The sequence below is a fragment of the Myxine glutinosa genome, chromosome 4, assembly GCF_964187855.1.
Source record: "Myxine glutinosa chromosome 4, kmMyxGlut1.1, whole genome shotgun sequence".
Lineage (NCBI taxonomy): Eukaryota > Metazoa > Chordata > Myxini > Myxiniformes > Myxinidae > Myxine > Myxine glutinosa.
In genome coordinates this window covers 39,299,547-39,312,275 of record NC_136264.1, presented here as the reverse complement: position 1 = coordinate 39,312,275, position 12,729 = coordinate 39,299,547, and the positions used below count along the sequence as shown (strand labels likewise).

General features: G+C 48.3%; 1 protein-coding gene across 1 annotated transcript in view; it reads left to right on the top strand.

The window, feature by feature from the left end:
* The window catches only part of LOC144891699 (uncharacterized), a 1,187,956-nt gene that overhangs the window by 1,093,018 nt on the left and 82,209 nt on the right, over nucleotides 1-12,729 (top strand). The window lies entirely within an intron of this gene.

Sequence of the window (12,729 nt, the reverse complement as noted above, 5' to 3'; positions counted from 1 at the left end):
AAAAAAAGCAAATCCGAATTCAAGGGGTTGATATGCAAAGGTTATTTCGTTTGACAATTTACATGTGGTTTACCAATTATGAGGAGATCCTCAGCTTTCCATTGATGCCTTTCATGCATCATTGCTGTCACACATGACCGAGTACATGTTCATTGAAAATGACAAGTTCAAATCGCATTTTTACAAGTTTGGCTAATCGGTGCAAGACAGTTTGAAATGGACGCATTACTTGTCGACTGCCAAGTTGATTATGTAAAATTGTTAAGCTGGTCTGGTAATCGTCGGTTGCGTCATCCTTTGTTTAAGATGGGTATTTAAGATGGGCCTACAGTGTATGGGTTTAGAGACAGTCTGAGTCATTGAAAAGATGGTTCAACTTACGACTGAACAGCGGACCTTCGTGGTTACAACCTTTCACCAAACTGGAAGTTTGCAGCGAACTCGTGATGCGTTCAGGGAACGTTTCCCAGAACGGGAGCCTCCAGCAGCCAAAACCATCTCGGCGAATGTTAGAAAATACCAAGAGCATGGCACTAGCCTCAACGGCAACAAGAAGAATTCTGGTAGGAGGCACACTGGGCGATCGGAAATGAACATTGCAGCAGTAAGGCAGAAAGTTTTGGAGCATCCTCGGGATAACCAGCGCAAGACGAAATGGGATTTTTTTTTTTTTTTTGTATACTGAATCAAGGCTCGTGAAAGAGCTAACATTTATATCACAAACAAATCAACCAGACAAACAAAATATATAAAACGAGGGAGCGGAAGACAAGATGGGGAGAGAAGGGGAAGCACACAAACACAACATTTGAGAGCAGGGAGATGTGTAGGAGGGAGAGGGCTTGGGGGGAGGAGGAGTGGGAGGGGGGGGGGGTGGGAGAAGTATAAAACACAAGGATACCAAGGACTTCCAGGACAGAAGTTGGAATTTCAAAAAAGTGGATTTGGGGTGAAATTAGCGGGGGTAGAAAAGATCAAGGTTTTGGATGGGGGAAGATAAGAGATGGTGGTGAACAGCTGTTTTAAAGACCTGGAGGGTGGAGTGGGATTGAAGAGAGTGTGGGAGTTTGTTCCAGAGGCGGGAGAAAAGGGGAATGAAGGAGTGAAGGTGAGCAGAGAGTCTTGATTTTGGCAGTTTAACCATAAGAGGGTTGCATAAGATCTTGTGCGACCTGTAGGAATATTTGGGGGACAGAGCCCAGAGAGAGCTGGGGGGGGCAAGGCCAGAGAGGAGTCAGTAGAAGATGGAAAGACCACCAACCTGCCTGCGGTGAGTGAGTGAAAGGCTCTTGGAGTTAGTTTCATCGCGGGAGATTCCAATGATTCTGAACGCTTTGATTTCAACAGCGTGAAGACGAGCTAGGTGTGAGGCAGGAGCAGCAGCCCAGAGGGGAGAGCAGTATTCCATTGAGATGCGGATGAAAGCCTTGTATGTGGTGAGGAGCTCAGGGATTGCCTTCGGCAACATTCAACCAAATCACAAGACTGGACCTCAACCAACATCCATATCGGATTCACATCCGGCATCAACTTACGCCAGGGGATTTTGCCAGGAGGCTGGTGCTTGCCGGATGGTTGATCGCACGTTGCGAAGCAGATGTCAATTTCCTGCGGTATCTCGTTATCGGCGACGAAGCTGCTTTCGCCATGGACGGCAAGGTCAATACCCATAATGTTCTTGAATATGCACCGACAGGACAACCCCCGGAATTTAATTTTGACACCAACATGAATCGACAAAAGTGGACTGTTTGGTTGGGACTTTGTGGAAGTGTTCAGGTGATTGGACCATTTTTCTTTCATTGTCATTTCAACCATGTGATGCGAACACGGAAATTGATTTGGACATCTGCCAGAATCAATTTTGTGTTTTTAGGCAACAAATTAGATGTTAAAAATACTAACAATGGCTAAAACCCCAACCAACATGAGCAAATGAGCATGATGAATGAACAGTATAAAGAAAAGCATTGGGAACTTGAATCCAAAAATCAATATTCGAGACATCCGACTTATTTTGCTTGATCGCATCACATGGTTGAAATGACATTTGACATTTCACCTTGGGTCAAGGTAAGTAAAGTCAAGTACATGTCAAAGGTCAGTTAATATCAAGAACATGTCAACAGAAAACAATAAACAACATATTTTTCCAGTTTAGGATCCAGCAGAACACATTTGAGATGGTAACTAATGATTGGCATTCAATAATAATGCGAAGTGATGGGATTTACGTGTATGGTGTAGACCAGCGGTCGGGAACCTATGGCTCGCGAGCCATATATGGCTCTTCCGGTGATGGCATATGGCTCCCAGACAATTTTGAGTTGAAAAAAAAAAAATCAGTTTGGAACTGATTTTAAAATACTTGTGATATTTCTTAATAATACTGTGTCATTTTAAAGTAAACAGAAATTAGTTTTGAAGATAAATTTCACGGGTCACGGGTCACCCGTGGGTCGGGTCGGGAACCAATGGCTCGCGAGCATGTCCGCGTCATTATAAAGGTGAAGAAATCAATTTTATCAGATAGCCAACTAGTTTATCCGCTTCAACCCTTGTAACGGAAAAGATGGCGAAAAGAAAAAAAGACGATGATTACCGTGCATTCCAGGCTGCGTGGACAGAGGAATTTGCATTTGGTGAGAGAGCAGGATCTGCGGTATGTCTAATATGCAATGATGAAATTGCATCGATGAAACGGTCAAATATAAAGCGGCACTTCGATACGCACCATGCTTCATTTGCATCGAAATATCCAGCGGGGGACAGCAGGAAAAGGGCATGCGAGGAGCTACAGCAGAGAGTGCAGACGAGTCAGCAGCAACTACGTGTGTGGACCAAGCAAGGTGACGGGAATTCCGCTAGCTTTGCGGGTGCTTTGGCAATAGTAAGGAATGGAAAGCCATTCACAGATGGCGAGTATGCCAAAACATTCATGCTTGATGTGGCCAATGAACTGTTTGATGACTTCCCAAATAAAGACAAGATAATCAAACGAATAAAAGACATGCCCCTGTCAGCAAGAACTGTGCACGATCGTAGCATCATGATGGCAAATCAAGTCGAGGAAACACAAATTAAGGACATAAACGCCGGGACATACTTTTCTCTCGCGTTAGATGAGTCAACAGACGTTAGCCATCTATCTCAGTGCAGTATAATTGCCAGGTATGCTGCAGGTGACACACTGCGTGAGGAAAGCTTGGCTGTTTTGCCAATGAAAGGGACAACAAGAGGAGAGGATTTATTCACGTCTTTCATGGAGTTTGCTAAAGAAAAAAAACTACCGATGGATAAACTTATTTCTGTCTGTACTGATGGTGCACCCTGTATGTTGGGGAAGAACAAAGGATTTGTAGCGCTTCTCCGTGAACATGAAAAGAGAGCCATCCTAAGTTTTCATTGCATCCTGCACCAGGAGGCGCTTTGCGCTCAGACGTGTGGCCAGGAGCTTGGTGAGGTGATGTCGCTGGTCATTCGAGTGGTCAACTTTATTGTTGCCCGAGCTTTAAATGATCGCCAGTTTAAAGCTCTGTTAGAAGAAGTTGGGAATCATTATCCCGGTCTGCTTTTACACAGCAACGTGCGTTGGTTGTCAAGGGGGAAGGTGCTCAGCCGTTTTGCAGCTTGCCTGAGTGAAATCCGGACTTTTCTTGAAATGAAAGGCGTCAAGCATCCTGAGCTAGACAACACTGACTGGCTCCTGCAGTTTCACTATCTCGTGGACATAACTGGCCATCTGAACCAGCTCAATGTGAAAATGCAAGGTATTGGAAATACAATCTCATCCCTTCAACAAGCAGTGTTTGCATTTGAAAGCAAGCTGGAAGTCTTTCTCAGGGACATTGAAACAGGTCGTCTTCTGCACTTTGAAAGACTGCAACAATTTAGAGATGCATGCTTAGCAAGTGACTCCACTCAACATCTGGATCTCCAGCAGCTAGCTGGCTTTACGTCCAATCTCCTGCAGTCATTCAAAGCACGTTTTGGAGAATTTCGTGCGCGCACTGGTCTTTTCAAGTTCATCACTCATCCACATGAGTGTGCAGTGGACAAAATCGACCTGACATGCATCCCCGGGGTCTCTATCGGAGACTTTGAGCTGGAAGTTGCTGACCTGAAGGCATCAGACATGTGGATGAGTAAGTTCAAGTCACTTAATGGAGAGTTGGAAAGTCTTGCGCGACAGCGAGCAGAGCTGGCGAGGGAACACAAGTGGACAGAAATGAAAAATCTTCAACCTGAAGACCAGCTGATTCTTAAAACTTGGAACGAGCTTCCTGTGACATACCACACAATGCAGCGTGTGAGTATTGCCGTATTGACCATGTTTGGCTCTACATATGCATGTGAGCAGTCATTCTCGCATATGAGGAACATTAAGACCAACCTACGCTCACGTTTAACTGATGGAAGCCTCAACGCCTGCATGAAGCTCAACCTCACCACGTATGAACCAGACTACAAGGCCATCAGCAAAACCATGCAGCACCAGAAGTCGCATTAAAAGTAAGACATATTTAATTTATTATACGTTAAAAATACTATATGGCTCTCAATGAAATATATTTAGAAATATTTGGCTTTTATGGCTCTCCCAGTCAAAAAGGTTCCTGACCCCTGGTGTAGACTATATGTTAATTATGCATACTTTTTCTCTAATTAGGTAATTTGCTTATTAATTTGCATGTTGCAAACATCTGAGAGGGCAAATGACAAAACAAATGTCATAATCAATGTTCCTTGTGAAATTTGCCACATTTTGGTACCAAGGTCGATATACTTTGAATGAAGTATGGTCACTGTCATGACGTTTGAACTTTGACCTTGAGTCAAGGTCGCTAAAGGTCAACAGAAAAAAATGGCGACATCATTTTTCCGATTAGTAGGACCCAGTAGAATACCTTTTTAGTGGTTGGCCAAAATTAACATGAACTGCACACGAACTTGAAATTGAGTACATAGCCGCCCCCCCCCCCCCCCCCCCCCACTAAGAGGCGGTGCACGAATGGCTACAAAAGCAGCCAAAAGATTTTATTCCAGAGGAATCCAGGCCTTGGTAAAACGCTGGAAAGAATGCATTGAACACAATGGAGATTATGTTGAAAAATAACACAGTTGTTACACATGTACGTGTAATAAACAAGTTGTGAAAAATATTTTAAGGTTACTTATTGACTGCCCCTTGTATACATATATATGTGTATATTGTGAGAAACCCCCCGACAAAGAATAAGCGAATAGCCTCGGAACCCACCTGGATTCGCAGTTGTTGAGTTTGAAGATCCACGAGATGCTGAAGATTCGGTCAGAGCCCTTGATGGAAGGTTAATTTGCGGATCGCGGGTGTGCGTCGAGATGTCGAATGGCATGTCGCGGCGGCCTCGTTTCAGACGCCCTTTGGTCCGCAGGCCGTTCGACCCGAAAGATCGATGTTACCAGTGCGGTGAAAGGGGTCATTACGCATATGACTGTCGTTCTCGACACCGGAGGAGAACCCGCCGCTCTAGGTCTCGGTCCGTTTCCCTCCTGTAAATGTTTCCCCACCTTGAGTTTGGCTCCCTTGTTTCTCTATTGTGCTTTGGGTGAAGTGTAACTCTTGTGGGGTAGATGTTAATGGGGTGTATGGTGTTTAATATTGTGTGTGAAAAAAAAAACAAAACTGGTTCATTGTTTACCCTGTTAACGCCTGTTAATTGCCTGTTGCGTTAATAAGTGCGTTATTGTTGCGTTATTGTGTTGCGCCATTGCGTTGCGTTGTATTGTTGCGTTGTTTCGTTATTGTTGTTAACAAGTGTTAGTAATTGTTAATTGCGTTAATTGCCTGTTAGCAATTCCCGCCATCATCTTGCCATGTGATTTGCACCTACTACAAATACTGGTTTTAAAAACGCCGTCTATTCGACGGGGTTTTTACTTAGGGGGGGAGGACTGTGAGAAACCCCCCGGTGAAACCACCTTTGTTCTCACCCAAATGAGTGCCCCGCCCACCACTGACGTAACCTCCTTGGAGCCTCACGCGATTGGGAGGCGAGTCGGGATGTGATTGGTGGAGGGTCAGAGAGCGCGGCCGCCATCTCATGATACGGACGCAGCTCGGAGGTTCGAGGCCTCGAGGCGAGGGAACTTTCGTTACGCCTCACGACAGCGAGTTGTGCTGATCGTTTATAGTTATGGATTGTACGAGTGAGTGATTCCGGAAGAGAACGAGTGATTCCCGGAGATCGTAGATTGGAACTGTGAGTCCTATATTGCCTGCTTCGTGTTGGAGCTCCTGGCCGACCGTTCCTGGCGGCCTTGTGTGGTATTCCATCCTGGTATCCTTCGAGTCCCGGAGCTCGTCGATTGGAGCCGCGAGGATCTTACCTGCGTCTTGTTGGAGCGTCTGTGGCCGACCGTTCCTGCAGGCTTGTGCAGCCTATTCCATTTGTTACCTTTCATGGTTTTTGTGATCGAGCCAATAAAGCATCGTGCCTTACCCCTAGAAGGCCGATTAAAACACAATTGTGTTGATTACGTCTCTTTTGTCCACTCCGTGGATTACTTGAAGCCCGGACATTCACGTCCGTATTCCGTGCTGGGAACATTTACCAGGCGGGATCGCGACAATATATATATATATATATATATATATATATATATATATATATATATATATATATATATATATATATATATATATATATATATATATATATGTATGTATATATATATATTGTTGCGAATATGGAATTTGGCCTCCATATCCGCTTGTAAATATTCCCCTATTTTCTCCAATACTCCCCAACTTTCCCCAATCCCCCATTCCCTAGTCCCATTGCATGTAAATAACAATCAGTAGAGCCGACCTTCCCCTTATTCCCCCATTAAATGTCGTGCCCAGGTCCACCGCACCACACGTAGACAACTTTCGGACATCTTCCTAGTTATTCTTATTCTATGTCAGTTAAGGCCTCGTCTCCATTAATTATGACTCTTCGTTGCACCAGAATGTGATTATATGGCATCAGTAGTGAGTTTAGGACCTTTCCCATACCTCCTTCCATCTTCTTCCCCAACAATTACAACAACAACAGAGGAGATGGCGGCGGAGCGGGGGAGGATGCGTCCTCACACCGGCTCGATTAGCGCCATTGACCACGCGCTCCACGGGGTTACCACGGAGGGGCTGGCTGTCAGCTCCTCCTCAAGGGCGGAGCCTGGTAACCCCCCCCCCGCACGCACCCAATGAGAAGCAACGTGCCGATTCCACGAGGCGGAGCTAACGAGCCGAGGGCGTGTCACTCCCCGCCGGATATACGCGGCCACGTAGCGGACGTGACGTCAGATGCGCCCCCAGCCTGGAGAGAGAAGTCGCCACCCCTCGAGCGCTGCAATACCTCCACCGCATCTCTTGAACTGGACCGTACGTGATCCTGCCCTGAGCACAGGTGCACCTGGAGCGATCGCTACCCGCTTTCCTGGCCATCAAACCCCGTGTGAGTGAGCCTTGTCCCGCGTTTACCTGTCGTCTGTCCGGGGATAATATAAGTGTGTTTAAGTGCCCACCTTCCTATGTTTCCCTCTTGTCCCTGTAATCTAAACCTTCCGCATTATTGTAATAACAACCTTTGAGAACCGTATCCCTGGTGTCGTGTCGTATTAATTCCAGCCGTGTGTCTTCTTTTTCCTTCATTGGTCTAGCATAGCGCGACTAGTCAACCCCGGGTGCAATCGGGGTAACTTGTACGGATACGGCGGCCATCCCGCTCGGCCCACCATACCATCAAAGTCGTATCTGTAACAATTGGTGTCGGGAGTGAGATTCGAGGCCCGACCAAATTTTGAAGAAAAAAAAAAAAAACGAATAGAGGAAAAAAAAAAATTTGGTCAAAATTTGGAGCGGCCGAAATTTGTTTTGTTTTACGAAACTCGAATTTTGCAAGTCGCGCTATGGCGGATCAAGACGGCTGGGGTCCGGTAGGGGAGAGTGAGGTAGGGTCGATCCAGGACCAAAATGAGGGACAGGAGGAGAGCGAAGCAGTGAGGGCGGCAGGTTCGCAAAATAGCGCCGTCACGCACGAAGAAGCGGGCGCGCAAAATGGCGCCTCGCTGGTCACCGCGCCCGCGACCGTAGCAGCGCCGCCGATGGATTGGGGCCTATTTATGGAACAAATAAAGGCGCTCATGGTCCAGACAAGTGAAGACCTGAGGAATGACTTGGGAAACCAAATGGGGGTAATGGGGAACCGGATGGATGCTCAGGGTGAGCGATTGGAGGGCCAAATGGGGGTAATGAGGGACGAAGCGAGGGGTACCAGTGAGGGGTTAGACAATAATTTTAAGGGATTAGACAAGAAATTTGGGAAGTTAGACAATAATTTTGAGGGGTTAGACAACGGGATAAAAGAGGTGAGAAATGGGTTAATAGGGTTAGAAAACAGTATGGAAGGCAAATTGAGGGACATGAGGGACCAAGCGGAAAGGGAAGTTAAACAAATGGAGCAGCAGATAGAGGGGGTCAGAATGGGGGTAGAAACCAAACTGGATGCTCACAGGGAGGAAATGGAGCAGATGAGGGTGGCATCTGGGCAGGAGATGCAAGTGATGGGAGAGGAGATCAGAAGAGGAGTGAGTGAGGAGGTCGGAGGAGTGCGCGAGGAGGTGAGGCACTGTAAGGAGCGCATGGAGAAAGAGGTGAGAAAGGGGACTGTAAAATTGCAAGGTGGTATAGAGGAGTTGACGCTGGGAGTAGAACAACTGACAGTGGGACAAAAGGAGTTGGGGGACCAGGTAAAGAAGAACACAGCGGTAATAGAGGGTTTAAAATCGACACAGAAGGAGATGAAAAAGGACGTAGGGGTAATTAAAAAAGAGTGCCAGACGGTACATGAGGACCTGACGAGGAAAATGGACAAGGTGGTAGAGGTAATGGAGGTTAAAGAGCGGGAGGTGCGGGAGCAAATAGAAAAAAATAAAGTGGAGTTAGAGGAAGAACTTAAAGGGGCGCACGAAGAGATGAAGGAGATGAAGCAAAAATTAGAAGAAGTGGAAGAAGGGGTGAGCGAAATTAAGAAGCGACGGAGAGAGGATAAGAAAGAAATAAAAGAGGAGATAAAAGAATTGGTCCAAAGTCTGTGTTTGGATCGTGATGACGTGCTCATTAACCGGATGAGGGATTCGCAGGTGATGGAGGAGAAGCGAAGAGGAAGAGGACCCGGTGTAAGTGGTGACCAATATGGTCGTGCGTATGATGCGCCAGGGGATTTAATAAGCTTGGGGGTCGAGATAGACCCGGGTGTTCGTGAGAGGCCGTTGGTGAAGTGTGCGACTGGTCTGGTGTGCGAAAGAGGAGGTGTGCAAGAAAGTCCGACTCTGGGGTGTGTGAGGAAAAAGTGCGTGCCAAGGAGTGAGGGTGCTGGCGAGAGTGAGTCGGTCGTAGCGCGTGTGCGAGGGAGCACATGGAAGCGCGGTGTGGTGAGTGTTACAGAGGGTGTGACGGGAGAGTGTGCGCAGGAGTGTGCGCGAGAAAGGTGTGTGACGGACAGGTGCATGAGGAAAGAGTGCGCTGTCAGAAGTAAGGAAGAGTGTCCACCTGTGGGGAGTGTTACAGAGGGTGTGACGGGAGAGTGTGCGCAGGAGTGTGCGCGAGAAAGGTGTGTGACGGACAGGTGCATGGGGAAAGAGTGCGCTGTCAAGAGTAAGGGTGAGTGCTCTGTCAGGAATGGAGGTGAAAGTAGTGAGAGTGACATGGAGCGTGAGTTAGTTGTGACAGGTGAGCGAGGATGTACACCTGGGATGGAAGGATGCACACCTGGAATGGTAGAGCGTGAGTGGGAATGCACGCTGGAATTGGTAGTGAGGCACGTGGTTGGGTGTGCGAATGAGAGCACACCTGTGATTGTCACAGAGGAGGTGACAGAGGAGGGGGCGCGAAGAGGTGTTTTGGTGAGGTGTGCTACCAACGAATGTGTGCCAAAGTGTTCGGTGGTCAGGTGTGTGACCAAGGCTGTGAGTGGAATGGGTGTGCCTGGGTGTGTAAGGAACGGTACGAGGAGCATGGGCACAGCTGGATGTGTGAGCAAGGAACGGGCTGCGGAGTGTAAGCGTCCAGGTGAAGCATCGACGTTACACGGGTTAGAGGTTAGAGCGACTTTTAGCCGAAGCAGGCCCTCGGTGCGTGCCGGGCCTCGCTTTGAACGGCCGCGTCCAGGCTCCACTAGGCGGAGCTGGCAGCCCGATAGAAAGGGTCGTTATGGCGACCACGTTTTGTTGAGACGTGCCGGCAGGTCGAGATCGGGACATTGGATGGCTCCACGCCGAGGTGGTGTGTGGGATCTCGGCACGGGTAAGCCCCCGTCCCTGCACCGAGTGCCGGACGCATCCAGCCGCCGGCACAAAACAACCAGCATCCATTGCTTGGCTTTACGAAGCCGGGCTTTGGACAGGGATTGGCGCACCGAGAGGTATTAGTGAGTAGACGGGGTGATGAGGTTAGTGTTTTGGACCCCAAATTAGAGAAAAACAAAATTTGATGATTGGCAAAGGATTGGCAGTAGTGATTGGCAGATGATGGGCAGTGATTGGCAAATTTTTAATTTGTTGAAATTCGATGTGCAAAATTGGTAGTGAGAGACCCCCGATGTGGTGGGATGGCAAATCCACCATCCTTCCCATGTGGGGGCAAAGGAGCTATAGCTTATGGGGTGTATGGCAGTGAAAACTAGCCCGGGTGGGTTAGGATATTGTGTGTAGGGATCTAGCGAAGATGACAGTAGGTAACGTTAAGGTTAGTTAGTGACTGATACCTGTAGTGGGGACGCAGGTAGATTAGTATGGATGATAATGACGTGGGAGCGCAATAGTTTAAAGGGACGACTGGGAAGCGCAAGTTTCAGAAGGGAGTAGTTAGCTGAGATGATGCCGTGTTTGTGAGAATTGAACAGGTGTGATTGCACAGGTGTGCAACTGGACAGGTGTGTGGAGCAGTGTATGAGTAGTGAGTGTGTGGATCAGCGCGAATGCGCTTGGGGAGAGAAGGGTGCAGGTGGCACCAGGTGTGAGAGCACAGGTGTGCAGGTACAGGTGTGTGGAGAGAGTTGGAGTGAGTGGTACGGAGTGGTGTGCATGGTGCGAAGGTGTGGATGGGGGAAGAGTGGACCCCTTTCACGAGCACCCGGGGCGGGTAGTGTAAGTGTTAGGTAGAGGGTGCAGGTAAATTGTGGTTGGATATTGGCATTTGTGGTGCGGTTGCAGAATGGTGTTGTGAATGGGTGCATTAGTGTTGTGGAAATGGCTGGGCGTGTAGCCTGTTAGTGTGTGTAGTTGGTTGGGCACTCCACCACTGTGAGGATGTCGGCCAGGTGAGGCCGCAGGTGGGCTCTGGGAGCCGGTAGTTGTGAGTGGGTGCCTGAGGATCCCGGGTGTGGATCGGGCAGCCCAGTGCCAGAGAGGGCACGGAGTGGGGAGAGAGCCAGAGGGCCTTCCCCAGGTAGTTAGGTTAGGGTGAGGAGCAGGTAAGCTCGGAGGCAACTGCAGTGGTGGAGGTGTGCAGGTGGGTAGACCCACTGGGAGAGGTACACGCCACAGCCCAGAAATTGTGCGAGGGCACCGGGAGATGAATCGGGGGAGTGAGACCCCAAATTGAAAAGCACCACAGTTTGGCCAATGGGAATTGGTTTTTAGAACCCATAGTGTAAGAGGGCCAATGGTTTGGCCGGAGAAAGACCCCGGGTAGTGTAAAGTTGTTAAAGTCATTTAGGAAATAGTTAGGATTGATGAACCTGTCGCACCATACGCAGCCACTTACCTGTGGTGATGATGATGACTCCACACCTGTGTTTTCTTTGTTTTGTTGCAGGAAATGAAATTGCTGTGTGGATTGTGAGACGCATCACGACGTGGATGAGACATTGGGGTGATTCCATCTCTCCCTCCTTCGGAGGGACTGATGATGAATTGGTGATGGCAAATTATGATGTTGAGTTGGAGATGGCAAATTTTGATGAAAGTTGAAAATGGCAAATTTGATTGGTTAGGAGGGAGAGAAGACGAATTTGGTTTATGGGAGGAACGGGGAAGACAGTAGGGATGTTTTTTGATTTGTAAAGTAGATGTTTATGGGTAGTGTTGTGTTTTGTGGATACAGTAAGGGGTAAGGGAGGGGCCATGTAGGTTACCTGGTGGGGGGGGGGGCGTACGATAGGAACGTACCTGTCTCACCTGGTTCCCATGTGCCCCCAGTGTGCGTTACCTTATATTGCGTGCACTTTTGCGCCCTTACCACCTTACTCACTTGTTTCTTCTTTTGTCTCCCACCTCCGAGGATCTGGCTTTGGGGTAGAGAGAGAGGAGAGAGAGGTGCTGGCTACGCAGTTGTGGGCCTGCACTTTCGCTGTTCGCTGCCTGGATCGGTACACCATATGGACCGCAATGTTTGTGGCCACCCACAATGGACCGCAGTTCGTTTGCGGCCAAGCACCACCCGGGGATGGACCTATGGATCAACGTGGCACCTATGCCATACAGGTGAACCACTAATAGTTAACACCACCAAGTGCACCACAAGAAGAGCAAGAGACACCTGCAGGGTTAGGGGTTGTTGAAGTTATTTTTATTCCAATGAACAATGGTGACTGCACCGATTGGTGGTGGGGTGGTGCTGTTGATGCTCGGGGAAGGGTGCTCTGCACGTTATTAAAGGCCGTCGGCCACAGAGCACTCGTGGGTTGGTGTATCGATGCTGGC